This window comes from Barbus barbus, assembly GCF_936440315.1.
Source record: "Barbus barbus genome assembly, chromosome: 18".
NCBI classification, from domain to species: Eukaryota; Metazoa; Chordata; class Actinopteri; order Cypriniformes; family Cyprinidae; genus Barbus; species Barbus barbus.
This window is the reverse complement of record NC_136746.1, coordinates 17,935,255-17,953,250: the sequence shown is the minus strand read 5'-3', so window position 1 is coordinate 17,953,250 and position 17,996 is coordinate 17,935,255. Positions and strand designations below refer to the sequence as shown.

The window sequence follows — 17,996 nt, the reverse complement described above, 5'->3', positions numbered from 1 at the left end:
AAGAAACTAATAGGTTTGGAACAACTGAGTAAATGATGACAGGATTAGCATTTTGGAGTGAACTATCCTTTTAAATGTGCACTGCACACAACAAATTAAGTTCACTTGATTCCAAAAACATAATTTTACCTCCATCTAGTGGAGAAAATACAGTATTACCACTAAGGACAGTTACACCGCCCTCAAAAAGGAGTGTTATAGTAGTTATACGGTCAATCAATCTATGTAAGACTTGCTTTACTGTTAGGTGTATAAACGTATGTATGTAATAATGCTTAATTATTGCCATGAGGTATGTATGCATTTAGACAAACACTGATTTGCATGTATGCACATTTCCCTTTGTATTAAGTACCGATTGTAAAAATGTTATCAACTAAAATATGTCTGAGAGTGTGCATATATATGGTTATTATGTGTTCTCTTGTACAGGTTCAACAAAGTGTTCGCCACGGTACAGCCCATAGTGGAGTTCGCCCTGCTGGGCAGCGGCCCATGACATCTGTAAACTGCTGAACGGAGCTGCCCAGGTCCCTTTTGGATCTACCACCACCACCCCGCCAAGACCACCCACCCGCTCCTTCATATACGTAAGAGCCAGGTCACTAGCTTCCTCTGGGGTCTTGCCTAGAGAGTACAGAAGAACGCAAACTTAACTGAACCGTACATGTAAGCGATTTACTAAAATAAAAAAATACAGTGTACTAATAACAAGTAGCTACAGTGGAAAACGTCAATCCTCTATTGTCCTCTCACATCAAAATCCACAGACAAATTTGTTTAGAACAGTTTTGGACTGTTTTGACTTGTAAATGGAGCTTGATCTGTGCATATTTTTCTTCTGATTCAGACCAGACGAAAGCAATATTATGGACTTCTGTTTTACCTGGAAGAAACTGTTTGAAGTTCAAAACATCTTGATGGATTTGTTTATTACAAGCTTTTTGCTTTACAAGACGTTAACTGATGGACTTGAGTTGTGCGGATTACTTGTAAATTTGTGATGTTTTTATCAGTTGTCAGAACTCTCATTCTGACGGCACCCATTCACTGCAGAGGATCAATTGTTGAGCATCTGATGTAATGTTAAATTTCCCCAATTCTGTTTCAATGAAGAAACAAACTCATCTACATCTTGGATGGCCTGAAGGTGAGTAAACTGTAGGCAAATTTTCATTTTTGGTTGAACTATTCCTTTAAATTATGTGGTTTGTAAGGATCGGATCTTAGGTGAGACCAAATAAATCTTATCAACACCCTGCCCATATCAACACACATATAGCAAAGTTGACCTCTGCTGCTTCAGCAAAAACACTTCCCGTTGTGTTTCCACACACACAAGGCAAAAGCAGACATACAGATCACCTCAACAGAAAACAAAGGCCAACTTGCATTACACAACATACTGTCTAGGTAATGGCAGACCATGTTATTTGAAATGTCCTTCTGAGGATGTGCAGGGAAGTTAATCTTCCCTTTACCGTTTAGACAGTTTACACCTCAGACTTCCATGTGTCTGCTCATTGTAAATGGTGCTGGAGGTGGTTTTACGTAACGCATTGCATGAGACTGACTCAAATTGTTTTTACTCAGACCAATGAAGTGAACAATGTTTACCTAAACAGACTTGAGGTCAAGCATCTTAGTGAGGCTCTAGATCTCCAGTTAATGTGTAGCTGCAGCAATTCAAGCTATTTAATCATTAAAATGTGCCAGGAATTGGTTGCACAGCTAATCATGAACACATCTGAACCGCTCATATGAGCTCGTGTCAATATACCTGTTGCTTCTAAATCAGTATTACAGTGCAGATTGATTTATGGGTCAAGATGCAACATTTCTATTCGCCATGCCATAATAAAACTACCGAGTACAATTGCACAGTACACAAGCAAAGTGATATCAGCTGGTCATATGCCTAGATTCATTTTCTTTATATAAAATTATAATTACGTCCAGTAAAATGTACTGTAGGAAGGGCATTATCACAAAATAAACCCAGACAGGTTCATTTTGATGTCATCATGATGTAAAGTTCTTGCAATCATGCTCAGTTATATATTATTACTCTACAATTCCAGGTACTTTTTCTAGGAGCTAGTTTTAATTTAACATGTTTAATTACAATCTAACATGTTTTTAGCTATTTTTCAGTTCCAATCCAAATCTAGTGGTCTCTTGCTAGTTATTCTGAGCAATGTTTTCATTCCTTGCTCACTATGTACTATATATTAAAATTAATACCAAAGTCCTCCAGGATTATTTACTACATTTGGTAGTAAGAGACACAGACATTATAACTTGTGTTATTAGGAAAAGGAGTAATATAGCATTGTATTCTTTTAAAGAGGAATGGCTGAAGAACAAATAATTTTTAAACTAAGGATGCATCTCATTTACTTCTGTAAAAGCAACTGCATTGAACATACCTGAGTGCCATAAATTTTCTTTTACAAAGTTTGAATGCCTATAACTCAAGAAGTATTAAAGATATTGCAATGTGATTTTATATTCTAGTTCCTAATAAACTTTTCTTTTGCAATCTTCATTTTCAAGGCCCTACATCTTTCAGTCCCAGAGATATGGGGATTTCAATGAGGCTCCATTTTCAGATTGTTGAATATTACCTATTTTTAGATTCAAGATTCAAGATTTTTATTCATCACATACACAATTATACAGAGTATAACCAGCAGTGAAATGTGAGTCAGGTCCGCTCCAAGGACAGTGCGATTGTATAGACAAATATTAAGAAAAAGAAAAGTATAAAATAAAAAAATAAAATAAATAAAATAAAAGATAAGATAAAAAAATATAAATATAAATGTGCAGGTCAGTATGTTGTTGACATAAATAGTAATATAACAGGAATGTGCAAAAAAGTTGTACAGGGTATTTAAATAGCAGCATATGAGGTAGAAAAAATTATGAATAGCTTATTGATATAGTGATATTTACATGGAGTCAAGTGATGTTATGACACAGAGTTAAGAGTTTACGAGTCTGATGGCCTGGGGGAAGAAGCTCCTCCTAAGTCTCTCAGTTTTTGCCATCAAGCAACGGAAGCGCTTACCAGATGGAAGCAAAGTGAATAGTCGGTTACCAGGGTGATTTGAGTCCTTGATGATTTTAACAGCTCTATTTTTGCAGTGTTTGAGGTAGATGTCCTGCAGAGAGGGGAGAGCAGACCCTGAGATGCGCTCAGCTAAGCGCACAACTCTCTGTAGTGCTTTGCAGTCCTGATTGGAGCTGTTTCCATACCACACTGAGATGCACTGAGTCAATACACTTTCTATGTTCCCTGAATAGAAAGTTTTCAGGATTGCTGGTGAGACCCTGAATTTCCTCAGCTGTCGCAGATGGTACAGTCTTAGCCTGGCTTTCTTAACCTGTGTTTGGATGCGTGTAGTCCAAGTCAGGTTCTTGGAGATGTTCACACTGAGGTACTTGAAGCTACTCACCCTCTCCACAGGGGTCCCACTGATCATAAGAGGAGTGTAGGGCTGCTGCTGTCTCTTCCTAAAGTCCATGATCAGCTCTTTAGTTTTGCTCACATTCAGAGAGAGAATGGGGTTGAAAGGGGTTGAAAACCAGGTGTTGGTCACTTTGTATACAGCTAATTTTGTAATACTTTGGTAGTATAGTACTGTCACTTTTGATCAATTGAATATGTCCTTGCAGTTTATATAGCATTATATAAATATATAATATGTAATAAATATGGCAATTAGGTTCACCAAAAAATAAGAAAAAGACCACAATGCTTTGTTTGTTGTTATATTAAATAAGTTGAACTGATCTTGTAACACATGCCTTGCTCCATGTGAAAGAGAATGAGTCTAGACAGTGTGTCCTTCATGATGGCTTCCCCATGGCCTGTGGGTGAGACAGCCCCAATATTGTTATCTGCATAACCCCCACATCCTGAGAATCAGAAGAAGAAACACAAATCCAGAGTGAGATCTTTCCTATCCACACTCCCGCTCAGAAAACCTGTTGATCCAGAAAAAATCCACCTGTTTGAGGCCAACCCTGATAATATTCACAGAATAAGGGAAAAAAACAGCTGTCTTTTTACATTTCTGCTTATTTACTCGCTAAATCAGACAATACCAGCAGTCTATTCTCCGGTTTACCCAGCTCTGTTTCTATCATTAACTAGTGTGTATGTGTGATTCCCACAGGTTAAAATGTGTCCTGAGAGAATGTGGTGTGGTGTGCTGACCTAGGATTAGATCTGTGGTTTGAATATTAACTCAGCAGGCAACAAGCTCTCATGAGCATCTGAAAATTACACACATTCTTGCATGTCCAAAGGTCAGAGTTCAATCCCTGTCATATCAGCTGCTTAGGTTTTTTTGTGCGTAATTTTTCAATGTTAAAATACTTTCTTCTATTTCAGTTTAATACACAGAAACAGCTATACGTCAAACCATTTATAGTCTGATTTCTCTGAAAGGTTAACACTAGAGTTCTGTGGTCCAAATCACATCAAGGCCCCTAAAATACATTACAAAGCAGCAAGTTTGGATTTACCAACACACGGTGTGTCTCCCACACGACCCTCCATTTTATTTATCATTCCACCAGTGGATGTGGCACAAGCAATGTTCCCGTCTTTGTCCACAGCTACTGCACCGACTGTTCCCATCTTGCCCCTAAAACACATGCATACAAAACAGCTTTACAAACACACACATGAACAAAATGTTTTAATTAATCTGGTAGCAAAGGAATAGTTCATCAGAAAGAAGAAATCAGATAAAGTACATAAGCACGCCATGTGTTGTAATTTCTAGACATTTAAAATGAACGTACAGAATATGCTAAACTACTGACTTTCCTTTTACACTGTCCTTTTTATATGAAATATACGTTATTGTTAGCATAAAGCATATTTCATATAGTAAACAGAACTGGACCCCTTTCATTATATAATAATAATAATTAATAATAATAATAATAAGGAAAACTAAAGGAAAAAATAAATAAAATTCAGCTTTGCCATCACAGGACTGTTTTGTTTTTACTCTATAAAATAATGCAACCTTGTTGAGCATAAGATATGTTTTTCTAAAAATAAAAATAACGGGATTATTCCAAATTTTTGATCGGTAGTGGGTAGTGTATATATAATCTTTTGTGTTTCATAGAAGAAAAAAAAGTCAACAGGTCTGAAGAAACTGACTGCGAACTATCCCTTTAACTATTGTTGCAACTCTTTCTTCTTAGTAGAAGTTCTAGACATTAGGCATCTTATGCCAAAAACTTTATGTCAGCACTTTGTACCAGTTTTCATTACATAAAAGCTTTCCATTTGGCATTCCACAGGGTTGGCATCTGGCTGCAGGTTCTTCTTCCAGCGCATCTTGGCATAGTCTGTGATCAATGACTCCTCAGGCACTTCCGGTACACCCATGCTTCTGGCAAACTTAGAGGCCCCTTCAGCTGTCAGACACAAGTGTTTGGTCTCCAGAGAAAGGACAGACATTATTGATATTATTACTTTGATTATTTTAAATGCAAAGTTTTGTAAAATCATCTAAAGACTGAATTCGATGAATGCAAAAAGCATCTGATAGCATATAGCCTAGTATTCCCTAGTTACTTTGTATCTAACACTTTTTGTTTTTAATCTTGGTAACTGTAGTTTACTCAAAACTAAATCTCCCATGATAGTTATGTACAGTATTAGGGAATATATTATGCATTTTACAACAATACCTTCTCCATGACATGCCTGGCCAGTTGCACTGGGTTAGCAATTCTTCTGACCGCTGAAACAGCCCCACTATCTAGAGTCCTTCCGTCCATTACCATTGCATCCATCTCCACCTCCCCCTTCACATTTAGCACTGACCCCCGGCCTATGACATATGGGATTAACCTGAGTTTTCTACTTACCCTGGATGTAGTATTAGGTATTAGGTATGGCGTATGAGTATTATGAGTACCTGCATTGAATCTCAGGGCCACTGCTTCAACCACAGCATCCATGGCACTTCTGCCTTTCTGGAGGATGGCATACCCAGTCCTGGCTGCCTCCTTTACACCGATAGTAGAGACTTCATCTCTTTCTTTAGGAATATGACCAGCACCTCCATGCACCACCACTACAGGCAGCATAGCTGTCAAAAAATACTTGATTGAGAATAATATTGAGAAGACAAAAGTGAGAAAAAATAAAATAGTAACATAAAAGCAATATCACACTTGCAATCGTGCTGATGGTTTGAATATACATTTTTAACCTAATGATTTAAACCGTATTATAACTTTGACGTAAATCAGACCAGATGAAAAACATGCATAATATTATCCTTTATGATGCATAAGCTAAATTCTATGCCCTGACCATAAGACACCATACACATATAAATACACTAAGTATAAGTCAGTGGTTTTTAATGACTTCACTGTCATAATTAATCTGTATTTCAAAAGGTGCAATCTATATTGAGCAGCTATAATGTCAGTAGTTTACAATGAAATGTCAAACTACGTTACTTTTTTGTGGGGAAGTTGTGGCCTAATGGTTAGAGAGTCGGACTTGTAATCCAAAGGTTGTGGGTTCGAGTCTCGGGGCGGCAGGGATTGTAGGTGGGGGGAGTGAATGTCCAGCGCTCTCTCCACCCTCAATACCACGACTGAGGTGCCTCAATACCACGACTTGAGCAAGGCACCGAACCCCCAACTGCTCCCCGGGCGCCGCAGCATAAATGGCTGCCCACTGCTCCGGGTGTGTGTTCACTGCTCCCCGGGCGCCGCAGCATAAATGGCTGCCCACTGCTCCGGGTGTGTGTTCACTGTGTGTGTGTTCACTGCTGTGTGTGTGCACGTTGGATGGGTTAAATGCAGAGCACGAATTCTGAGTATGGGTCACCATACTTGGCAGTATGTCAATTCACTTTCACACTTACTTATTACGTTTACAAGCTGTAATCAGCTGTATCCCGTCATCAAATAAAGTGGTCTATGTGAGTCATCCGGAAGAGGGGTAAAGTTTCATCTCACTCAATTGAGGAACAAATCTAAATACAGCGTTATTGTAATTCTGTGCACGTGCCCACATATGCATATCATTAAAAAATGATATTTAACAAGGGTTCCTCACCAGATTAACGACTAACGATAGGAATATGAAATCACAGATAGCAGTAGTGCATTAAAAGCGAAGGCACCTGTAGATGGTGTTACAGGGACAACAAATAATATGACTGTACACACGTCATTACAGACACGGAGAAAACACCAAAATAAAAGTCCGCTCTTCAACCACTGCACCAGCGCTTAGAAACTGGACATGAAAAAAGAAAGTAACATGCAAAACACCGATCTTACATTGCAACCAGCCTAACATGATGCAACCGTTTAATAAAACCGTCTGAGATAAAAACTAGGATTAAAATAATCCCATATGGCATATAAGAACACCGATTAAATGCATGTTTCGCTTTAATACAGGCTGAGATATGTTTCTTCTATTTTGTTTTGTAAGGTGTCCTTGGGTGTTTTGAAAGACGCCATCAAATAAAATGTATTATTGTTATTATTATTATTTAAAAAATTATTTCGGTAGCCTACATTAATTAATTAATTTAAAAAAACTGCTCAGCATTTGATTACCAATTCATTATTTAGGCCTAATTATTGTATATTATGTATATAGCCTGGCTATTTATGCTATAAGTTGACTTTAAATTGTTTAAAAATATGTTCACATACAGTATCTAGACCTATTGTCAAAGCTGGACAACACACTGTGAAAGTGTGGTTTCTACTTAAAAAACCAAGGGCTGTCTTAATAATTACATGAATTAATACAAACTTAATTTTTGATTAGTAGGCTAATATGCATTGCTAAGAACTTAATTTGAACTTTAAAGGCGATTGTCTCAATACTTTGATTTTTTTTTTTGCACCCTCATATTTCAGATTTTCAAATAGGCCTAGTTGTATCTCAGCCAAATATTGTCCTATCCTAACAAATCATACATCAATGGAAAGCTTATTTATTCAGCTTTCAGTTGATATTAAATCTAAAAAAAAAAAATAATCAAATTTCTATGTGAAGTTAATCATTTACAGCAACTCTGTGTTTCTAAGTGCATTATATATTTTAGCCACTCATCTGTTGTGTGCTGAATTTGTACTTGCAACGCGCTGCTCTCAATCTCATCTGCGAGTGAGGCTCGGTAAAGCTGCGCGTCACCAGCTCGCTGTGATTGGAGAGCGAAAATGGGATGCTGTGCGCGCGTGCAGCGAGCCCCCATTCTCAAATGAGAGTGCGCGCGGCGCGGCCGTCTCGAGGAGGCGTGCGCGCGCTCGAGGGGCTGCGGTCCCATTGACTATTCCGTCTCCCTGACAGCGGCAGCATCAGCAGCAGCAGCGCGAGCTCGGGAAACAGAGCGCCGCGCAGACTCCGCCTTTGCTCCCATCATCCCACCCGAGAGCCCGAGCTCCGAGGCGGCTTCAGCAGCAAGCGCAAGACCCCCCTCGTCGACTCGCACTTATCCTCCGGATCAGATATGGACTACCCTTAACTGGACCTGGAGGGGAGAGGCAGGCGGGCGGGCTGGGGGTGGGGGGGGAGAGAGACAGGAGAAAAAGCCGTATAGGAAGAGAAGCACAACCGTGGGTGCCAGCCGCAACGATGAACGGTTCGCCACGCTCGCGACAACCGCAGATAAGCCATCGGACTATGTCCTGAATAGCGGTTTACATAGCTGGGATTGTGCACCGATCATATAGGGGTAAATTATGTCCGCCTCGGTGGGGCCCCGCGGCGGCCCTCGCCCACCCACAACGCAGAGCTCCATGCCCGAGCTGCCCGAGCTGCCCGAGCTACCGGACCTCAGTCACCTCACCGAGGAGGAGAGGAAAATTATCATGGCTGTAATGGTTCGGCAGAAGGAGGAAGAGGCAAAGGATGAGGCCATGCTCAAGTAAGACATCACACTTCATAGGGAGCCTGCCTGTAGTATTTGTGCTGCTTCTGGAGACCAAAAGGCAAACAGCTTGTGATGGTTTCTGTAGGTGCATCTGTTTGCCATAGCCTACTAATAAAGCCATCAGGCTGTACGCCTGCACCTGAGCTCCTGTGTGTGTTTGTGCGGGTGGGTGGGTGAGTCTGGCCACGTATGTCCACTTTCTCTATTCTTATGGGCACCTTTCATAGTTGAGCATAGATGAGCTTGTGTATTCATACACATCCACATGAAACCAGTGTAATGAATGGCCAGGTGACTGGTCACAGGTGTAGCTGTTAAAGAGAGAGGGGTGTGTCGACATGCAAGAGCTAGATATCCACAACTCGATGTATCCTGCTGTTTTACACCTCACTGTGTGATGGATTCGTTTCAGGCAGCACACATGCCATGCCACATTATTAGTTCATTTATTTGACACATCAGGCATTTTGTTTTTAAATAGATTAGTGAAGGTTTTCCGCACTATTCACCACCAGTGTCAGGATTCCTGCCTGGTCACGACAATATTTCCGTGCCTCGTCATCATGATCGTCAGTATCCTTAACCCATTCACTGAAATCTTCCCTGATTGTAGTGTGAGCATCACTCACAGCTTGAGTAGAAGCATCAGTCATTGCTTTATATTTTCCTCATCTGTTTCTTTTCTTGTTAGATGCTCTTAATGATATTTTCTTAATAATATCAACTTTATTTGTATAGCAACAGTATTCAACTCAGAGAGCTTTACAGTAAAAAAAAAAAAAAAGCCGTAATAAGCACCAAGTACTTAAAATGAAAACCAGTAAAAAAAAAAAAAGAGATATTTTTATGACAGGCACTTGTCAGCAGTTTATATGTGGGATGGTTAACAAAGTTTTATTCTGAATGGCTATTTGTGGTTCTTCAGTGCTGTTATCATGAGTGTGAAGATGTTTCTTGGCTTCCTGTCCACCTGCCAATTAGAAGCCATCACTGCTTATATTACATTAGTTGTTGGTCAACTTGAGATTTGAAATCAGATTTATGCATCTTAAATTGGTTCACTGAGCAGCTACAATCAATAACTTAACCACGTCTTGTCCTATATTGCTCATAGGAAATAATCATGCAGTTACTTAATTTCTTGGTCTGTGTATATACATTGTTTGTTTCTAAACTCTTCTGAAAGAGAAATAAATAACTGTTTTTGAATAGCTAGTGGTCACAGGTCAAATGATCACTGAATTCAGCCTCATTTACACAATATATTTCTCTTTGAGAGAAGAGACAGATCACCACATAATCTGTGTACTAATCTGCTGATAAACAACCGTTTTCATTTACTGTGTGTGTCATGAGATCAATGTTTGAATCGGACAGTTCCTCACTCTCAAATGAACTTCTGTCCTGAAGCAGAAGCTAGAGGTCGACCTTACAGCGCTTTTGAGGCATTCAGAAATACAACAATACTGTGCTAGCTTTAAAGGCGTAGTTCACCCCAAAATTAAAATTCTGTCATCATTCATTCATCCTTATGTCATTCCGTCTGTCATTCCAAACCTCTATGACTGACTTTACTTCTGTGGAATATAAAATAAGATTTTTTTTGTACTCCTTTATTTATATTCGTTTATGTTCTACAGACAGAATCTTCATTCTTGGATGAACTGTTCTTTAAAAATAATATTGCAGAATTGTTTACAAAAGAAGATGTTTTGTCTTTATAGCTCAACCTTCATTTTATGAAAATGCATGTCTGGTGAAGGTAGGTAATACTAGAAAAAGTTATGTGAAGAAAAAAATCTTTTTTATGCATGAGTGCTGAGATTTATTTCTAAAAGATTTACTGTCATTATCTAAAATGTGTTTTTTCGTTTTAGAGAGGAGAAACCCATACAAGCAAAAACGGTGAACCTGGTCAGAAACAAGAAACCACCTCAGCAGAACGACATCAGGTAAACATCTCAGTCAAGTTTACATGCAATAAGTTAATAATGGAGTTTGTTGTAAATAAATGATAGACATTATAGTGCAGTGGTTCTCAACCTTTTTGCCTCCAAGGCCCCCGTTTGTCCAACACAATATTCAAAGGTCCTCCTATCTAAGCTGTACTTCTAGTACTTCTGTTGTAATAAAAATAAACAAAAAAAAAATCTTTATTTTAAGAGTGATGTATGTAGCCTAATTAAGATTTGTTTGAGGAAATTGAATTACTTCTAACACTTCGCCCCTGGAACTTTGCCTGGCCCCTGATTGAGAGCCACTGGTCTAATGGTTGTTGCCTTGTTATATTAGTCATTCTGTGTTCTGACTGCGATTTCTATAAATGTCAGACAATGAGGCCTTGACAACACTGCCTCAAAATGTAGGAGTCATACATATGAGTGAATGAAAGGTCAAGATTTACCTCAAGGAGGTGCTCTATGCTGGAGTTTTTTTGTTTGTTTTTTTGCAGCTGTTGGGTTTGTAAAGAATGAAATTGTTGAAGATGTTTAAAAGTGAGAGTAGCATATTGTGCATGCTGTCGTGACATTCTTTAATGCTTTAAATGACTGCTTTATTTATTTCCCATTTGCTTTTTTACTGCCCATTGGGGTCATGCTGAAACTGCTGAGAGTGGCACTGTGATGTAAATCAAAATTATTTTTACAGTCGCATTAATTTTTTTTCCTGCAAAAACACGAAAACAAATCCTGGCACCTGTGGTGGTGCCTTAGAGTGCTGACAGAGTAATATTTATGCCATGTTAAATTATTTATGCACACCAGTATTGCCCTGGTTCTCTCAGCTGAAGAATATGAGAACTGCGGTGTGGTTTATATCAACAGATAGAGAACATCTCACTCCCACTCGCTTTCTATGGTCTCTGGAGGGGTCAGAGGATCAGAAAGGCTTAGGATTATAGGGCAAGTTGGCCAAAACACATCTGTTTCTGTGGGGAGTCCCTGGATGTGTTCATTTGTGATGTCATCAGCCTGATCAAGAACTTGCCCCAATAAAGTGCTGCAGTGATGATGTATTTTTGTACGCCAATGTTTGTACCCTCGACAAAAACCCAAAAGGCTTTTTCCAATGAATTTTGGATTAATGCAGACCAGCATAAGTTTATGACTCTTACACATTTTGTTAATCAAGATAGTCTTCACAAATAAAAACAACTTTTATAAATGTTGAAGCCTGAATAAAATCACCAGACGTAAAACGCTAAACGTAGGTTATATACAAACTACATGTGGTCTCATGATTATGACAGCTCTTAAAAAAAACAAATTCCCAGAAAGTTGGCCACTTGTTAGTAATCGCCTTTTTCAAGACAAGTAAAAGCTTAAGAACTTCACAAGCGGTGTTATGGATGCATTTTATGTGGTGAAATAAAACGTGAAAATATCTTGCCCTTGCATTAACCATAGACCTTATTTAAAGAATTTAAAAACATTCAAAAACGACTCACTTCTGGATGATGGCACTGAAAGTGCTAAAATGCTAACTCATTTACAAAAATTCATCATCCTTGCAGCACTCTATTGACTCAAACCATTATCATTATTACCATTGCACCATAAGCATACGCAGAATGTACTTGATCAGTTACACCTACCAGAGACTTCTGGCCTAGAAATGTTGTTGTTGAGCATGGGATTTAGTAGATGGGGTGTATTTGAGGCAGGTCTATTCTGCTGAAGATCAAACAGAGAGCTGCTCTTATTGTAATCTTATTCTCTTGAGCCCCACTCCTCCTCTAGCCTGTGCTTCTGGCTTAAACACAAGAACTGACAAAAAGCCTTTAAAGAGAGGAGGAATACATGAATAGATAAATAATTAAATGCACGGGCATATCACACAGTAGTGGCTTTTAATAGCGCCCTAGTCCATACATTAGCACCCACTGGAGAACAAGCCTTCCGAATCCATTTGCTCTCACCCACCAGCAGGCCTCAGAAGGATGAGCTTGAGCTCACGGGTTGGCATGTGCTAAAGTCATGCTCCTAATTCTCCGGCTCCCACTCAATTACTCTCTCACTTGTTCAGTCAGTGGCCCGACTGCATTACTGTGTGTGTCTTTCGCAGGCCTCTGCATACAGATGCTGAAGTGGCTGTGGGTTTGATTGCTGTACGTTTTATATGATCTACTCAAACTGAGCTGCTTAAGCTGAATGATGCAGTTTAACTCTGAACCGCATTGGCATAATGCTAGCCGGTTAGCAAGAGAGCTAACTTTCAATAATACAAACTTGAATATTTCATTTTCTGTGTGTTGCAAAATCTGCTGATTTAAATATACCACCAAGGTAACATTATCTCTATAATTTATAAGTTAAATTGTAGTAGCATAATTTCCAGATAATGCAGAAACCTAATAAATTATTTGTTGTCTTTTTTTGTAAAAGAAAAGCAAAGTAAACTATACTGTTGCATAATTATCAGATAATGCTGAAAACCTAATAAATTATTATTATTTATTTATTTTTTGTAAAGGAAACCCAAGGTGAGAAATATTTGTTTTTTTTAATAAAAAACATAAAACAATATTGCTGATGAAATAAAATGTATAATATTTCCAAATTTGTAATTATATGTCAGTCTTCAGTACCTGGATAGATAGTTAGCATGTCTCTGTGGCAAAACTTTACTTTTCTCCATGTATAATAAAATAAAAAAAATGCTTACTATGCATCAGATAATGAGCGCTCTGAAACAAATGTTGTTTGAGTATTATAATTAAATGTATGAATAGGCTCACATAAACATGTCAGCATATCCCGTTTAAAGTTAAAATTCTGCTTTGAGAGGTGTGTGTGTGTGTGTGTATGTGTGAAGGCTGTGATTCTTCACAACAAGGAGAGTGGGGAGTCCATCTGTTCCTCCAGTTGGTTAACTTTGCTAGGACACACACACTCACACACACACACACACACACACACACACACTCATTTCCTCACCAACCTCACCGACCGGGACCCCTCACCATGCACTGTAATAATACACCCATCCTTGCGCCGTGGTGTCAGCGACCCAGGCTGTTAAGAGCACAAATGTTTTGGTGGATAATGGGTCTGCTAGGGAAGTAAGACCTTTTAACATAGAAACACATAAAATTAAGGGGAATTACAGCTGGCATCTGTCGCTGTATTGCTGGGGAGTATGTTGTGAGCCGTTTACACACAAACATGGGGTAGTAGGGCTTTCCCAAAGCAGGGTCAGGGGGCACTTTTCTGCAGCTTAGGTTATGTGACACCAACAATATCTCTCCTGACATACTGGATCTTCTCATGGCATTGTGTGGGACAAACTGGTACAACTGTTAGTTGCTGTTTAGCACACATGTCTTGTTTTTAGGAAATTATTTAATAAGTCACTAAACCAATGTTTAAATTGTAAGGAGGATGATTAAATGACTGGAGAGATGGATTGAAGCTTCTCTTGCTGCCTGGCTGATATTTCCAGATCAATAATGTGTCATGATTGTTACAGCCAACCCTCCTGTGAGAATTTGTCCCATGGAGAATGCCAATGTGTAGCATGTGTAGGCATGCTGGGATATTTTCTTTGCTCGACACCTCCACTCATTTCTTAGTAATTTGGTTTCTAACATTGTCTATCCTCAGATGAATTGTATTTTCAGTTATAAGATCTTCAAATGCTCCTCTGTTTTGGATATAATGTAAAGGCGAGTCTAGGGCAGGACCTGTGAGAGTTTTTGGAAGTTGATGGAAATGTCTCTAGAAATGTCAGTCCATAATGTTGTTCCAGAAACAATTGAGGTGCCTATTTAGACTGCATTTTAAGCCAAAGATGTGCTTAAAATTCTGAGTAACTTGCATATTGCATGTTGCAGTAACTTGCACAACATTGATGGTTATGTTGTTTCATTTCTGAATGAAGAGTGTTTAGAACGTATGGGTTGAGTGAATGATTCACTCATAACGATATGTCACTTATTTCGTTCCTGAATGTTTTGAATGAATCAGCGGACAGTTCCAGTGACTCATTAATAAAGTCACTTTTCGCAACCTACCGGTGTAACAATGTAACTTGCAAAAAGAGTCACCATAGAAAAATCCTCAACATAGGATTATCTGAAGTGACAATGAAACATCCCCTGTTGAAATGTATATCATTAATCTTGAAACGCCAGTCAGTCATTCAATCAAATTCGAGGAATGGAATTAACTTTTGCATAATTATATTTAATTCAGTCCTAAATATATTTGTGTGTGCTCTGTATTTCAGTTGCTGAAGTGTTCTGGTTCGTTTTTAGCACGTTGATATGTAGTTTAGGTGGTCGACAGGTTGGTTTCTAAGTGGTTGTTTACTGAGGAAATTAAAAAACACATCTAGTCTCTGTGATAGTGTTGTTGATAAATAGTCTTTGGAAGAAGTCTTTTGGAGTTTTCACCCATTTTATCAGCCAAGATGGCAATTGTACATCCTCTTGCTTAATATGAAGTAATATCACTTGTTTTATTGTTAGGATCTTATGTAGGCAGTGAATTTATCTCCACTACCTCAGAAGTTTGTTTCTGAAGAATGAGTCATGTAAAAAGTGCAAACAAACAAAAACAGACACTAAGCTCCACAACTGTGGTGAACTGTCAGCTTTGAGTCGTCTTTTTACTGCATCTGCTTCTTCTTTCGTTCATATGTTTTTTTTTAATTAGCAGAGTCTTCAGTTAGTCAGTCAGTCAGACAGTCAGTCAGTGAAGTGTGGCACCAACACCTGGAGCTTCAGTTACACAGCACTCCCGTGGAGGAATGGGCATTTCGGGCTGTTCTGTAGGCACTGTTCGCTCTCCTTTTTTCCTCGGCAGAGTGTCACTTTCCTCAAGCATCATCAGTATTACTCCTGAGCTGGCCAAAAAGCTGTGGCTTTGTGTTCCTTTTGCACCAATGATTTTTTAAATTGCCCAGAGAGAAGACGTGTATGTGCGTTTATGCATCCATGCATTTTTGTAAAAACAGCACAAGCAGATAATGCATGGCCTGATTTGAAAGTAACGTCATTGACGAATTCAGCCGACTGAGCATGTGAGGCGATCAGATCCACAGCTATTTTTTTGCCCCGGGTCGTGTGGATTCCGGAGGGTTTTACGAGGACCATGATGTTTTGGATGAAGAGAGTGGGTTGTCTATTTTTAGATTTGTTTTGTTTTAATGACATGGCTGCCGTGTGCGCGGATGGGCATATGGATGTTTTTCCCTCTTTTTTCTCTCTTTGCTTATTTTCACCAGCCCACATGGAATTGCTCCATCTGAGAGTGGATTCTGTTAGAGATTTACAGTCTGTCTGAGTGGCTATGCTATTGAAGAGTGTCCGTTGTAGGTTTCACACATCATTCATGCGCTACTGCCCAGTCAGTCACTTTCACGCAGGGTTACTTGCATATTATACAAGTTACTTCTGGTCTTGTCATTTGATGGGAATGTTGGGAATGTTGATATTTAGACAGTACTGAGATGCTTCACTGTTTGTGCCACTTTACATCTTTCAGAAACCAGAACTGCCCTTTACACCTTTATGCTCAAATTGATTATTTTCGGATTGGTCTATTCTCTAAATATATAAAATAGGACTTGGAAAGGAATTGTCATGGTTATTACGCAAAAGATAAAACGTTTAGTAAGACATAGAGTACATTATATGATGATCCAAAGGAAAAAATAGGGTTATAGGGTTGGAGGAGAGAATGAGTGGTGAACAGAAAGATGTGCTGTTAGATATTAGCAGTTTGCATCCATGCTTAAGTAGACACAAGTTGTTACTAATCCATTCTGATCAATGAATTGTGGCAAGAAGGCAATGAATTAAAAAAGTTATTAATTGTATGGTACTGTATTAAATGTAAGTTGCTTTGTACAGAAATAAATACATTTAGAAGTACACAAATGTTCAAAGGTTTCGGGTAATTAGGATATATTTTTGTTTATCAAGGATGCATTAAATTAATCAAAAGCGACAGTAAAGGCATTTTTAAAGTTACAAAAGATTTCCATTTTAAATAAATGCTCTTCTTTTGAGCTTCTATTCATCAATGAATCCTAAAAATAATTATAACACTGTTTCCACAGAAATATTAAGGCACAGTTTCCACAAATATATTAATAAGAAATGTTCCTTGAACACCAAATCAGCATATTAGAATGATTTCTGAGAATTGTGTGACACTGAAGACTGGAGTATAATAGTATTTGCCATCATAGGACTAAATTACATTTTACATTATATTAAATACAATAGGCTATATATGAATACATAACAAAATAGTTATTTTGAAATATCAAATAAATGCAGCCTTGATGAACATAAGAGACTTCTTTGAAAAACATAAAAAAATCTTACTGACCTCGTATTTTTGAATGGCATTATATACAGTATATGGCTTGGTTCTTTCCTTTAATTCAGGTTCAGGGTTTCTTTAGGTTTTTTTTGCCCTTTGTATTTACCGTAAAGCAAACATTTTAAATCAGATTATTCAGAATGACCAATAGTACACTTCTCATCAGAAGATGCACAATTTAATGTCTGTAGCACAAATGTGCAAGATATACACAGAACTTTAAGGTTTATTCAAATCCCTAAATCAATGCTTATAATCATATATAATTTAATGGTTAGGTATCAAGTAAAGGTTTGTATGTCTATATGCTCAAGGCCTTAACAGCCTGATCTGTACCTCTAACACACACAAGGTCCCAACTATTGCTCCACTTGAACTTTAGCTGCTTATTAGTGTGTCTTGAGGCATATTTGAGTGTCAGAGTGGAGCAGCAGTGACGTCCATCCCATCTTTTCCTTCATGTTTCTCTCAGCAGAAAGGAGAAAATGTCATTAGCGAGGCCTGGAGGCTCCTCTTTCCTGCTTACAGACTCGCTCTCTCCGTAATGTCCTCTTCCTGCTCCACAGGGTTAAAGCTTGGACTCAAGGGATGGCTTGGGTGACAACCTGACTCAGAGTGGAAGCACTGGGAAGCCTGTTGTACTTAAGGGCTGTAACCATGGTGTCATGCACCCAGGGAGCACTCACAAGCTATGAAGACTTTATATAGATGC

The 17,996-nt window shown here is 38.6% G+C and overlaps 2 pseudogenes across 2 annotated transcripts in view; one reads left to right on the top strand and one right to left on the bottom strand.

The window, feature by feature from the left end:
- Positions 1–412: 412 nt before the first annotated feature.
- Positions 413–6,126, bottom strand: LOC306884191 (isoaspartyl peptidase/L-asparaginase-like; annotated as a pseudogene). Its single transcript, XR_013785930.1, has 6 exons — positions 5,955–6,126; positions 5,725–5,867; positions 5,303–5,470; positions 4,537–4,658; positions 3,814–3,924; positions 413–627 (listed from the first exon to the last, which is right to left on the bottom strand). The product of XR_013785930.1 is annotated as an isoaspartyl peptidase/L-asparaginase-like (transcript).
- Positions 6,127–8,760: 2,634 nt separating this feature from the next.
- Positions 8,761–17,996, top strand: part of LOC306884680 (regulating synaptic membrane exocytosis protein 1-like) — a 74,285-nt pseudogene continuing 65,049 nt past the window's right edge. Inside the window, exons 1-2 of the transcript in view lie at positions 8,761–8,945; positions 10,829–10,903. The product of the transcript in view is annotated as a regulating synaptic membrane exocytosis protein 1-like (transcript). The remainder of the gene's footprint in view (positions 8,946–10,828; positions 10,904–17,996) is intronic.